The sequence below is a fragment of the Urtica dioica genome, chromosome 9, assembly GCF_054948205.1.
Source record: "Urtica dioica subsp. dioica isolate 48M chromosome 9, U.dioica_male_clone48M_v1_H2, whole genome shotgun sequence".
NCBI classification, from domain to species: domain Eukaryota; kingdom Viridiplantae; phylum Streptophyta; class Magnoliopsida; order Rosales; family Urticaceae; genus Urtica; species Urtica dioica.
In genome coordinates this window covers 3,618,278-3,619,558 of record NC_142764.1, presented here as the reverse complement: position 1 = coordinate 3,619,558, position 1,281 = coordinate 3,618,278, and the positions used below count along the sequence as shown (strand labels likewise).

At 40.8% G+C, this 1,281-nt stretch overlaps 1 long non-coding RNA gene across 1 annotated transcript; it reads right to left on the bottom strand.

Moving 5' to 3' along the window:
* Positions 1-240: 240 nt before the first annotated feature.
* On the bottom strand, positions 241-849 carry LOC149384641 (uncharacterized). Its single transcript, XR_016301497.1, has 2 exons — positions 397-849; positions 241-332 (listed from the first exon to the last, which is right to left on the bottom strand). It is a non-coding gene; the product is annotated as an uncharacterized LOC149384641 (long non-coding RNA).
* Between the last annotated feature and the right edge of the window lie 432 nt (positions 850-1,281).

The following is a 1,281-nucleotide window of genomic DNA, read 5'->3' as shown; positions in this document are numbered from 1 at the left end:
ACAACAACTCGCACACAAACTTCACCAAAGCCAAACAATTTCACACGGCCAACAGTTCACACGGCCAATCCAAACTTACAATGACAACAACACCAGTCGGCACAAACAAGGCAAAACATCACCGAGAATCCACAGCAAAACATCAGAAACATCACAGCATAACAACAACGCATCATCGGTCATATAACAGAGAACGAGCAATAAAATATTGATCGGGACAAGCACATGAACGAGAAGCCATTTTTGAAACCGAGCTCAGCTCTAAATTTAAGAGAATCATCACCGAATCCACGAGAGGATAATCCAAACAAAAACCCCCAAATCTCCAAACCCTAGATATATAATTTCTTCTTAAATCCGAGCAGTAGAGGAAGAGAAGTTCACAATCGAGCTTACCTTCTCCGTCGCCGTCCCTCTCTCCTTCTTCTCCGACGAGTTTCTCTGCTCCGGCGTCCTCGGCTTGCTCGCGGCGGCGCTAGTTCCTTCTCGGCCGCGTGTGGGTGGCGCTCGGGCTCGGTGGCTGTCGGCCGAGCGTCCCCTTCGCGAGCTCACCCTCGTCTCGCTCTCTTCCTCTCTCTCACTCTCTCGGCTCTCTCTCTCTCTCTCTCCCGTGCTCTCTTCTTCTTCTTTCTCTTTTCTTTTCCTTTTTTTTTTCTCGCGTGGCTGGTGTGGTTTGGCCGATCAAGTGATATTCATCACTTAAATAAGATTTCACTTCTTCCTTTCACTCGGCAAAGTGATAAACATCACTTTAAAAAAAAATCTCATTTCTTTGATTGATGACGTGGATAGGCAATCCTTATCCTATTATTCACAAACCAATCTCTTTTCCTTGTTTTCTTTCAAATGGGTCCCTTAAAAATCATTACAACCAAGTCCTCTTCATATAATTATTTAATTAAATCCATAATCGAACGGATTATAATTATATGATTCGAACGGAGAATTTTCTCGTTCGTTCTCGATTAATTAAAATATATTTAAGGTTTTCTCGGAATTAATTCTCGTTCTTGAGAATTTATTTCTTAAATTAATTTCCGGAATATTTCCTCGGAATTAATTTATTAATCGAGATAAACTCGATAATTCCCTTATTTATTCCGAGATTTCTCCTTACCTTAATATATTTTAAAATTAATTCGATAAATCCATTGGTCCATAGTTCCCTCGAGAATTTAGTTGTAACAACGGAAACTCAGTAATTAATTCCAAATCTCCAAATACGAGTGACGCAAAAGCTCGTCCTTACAATCCCTACCCCCTTAAGTTAGTTTCGTCCTC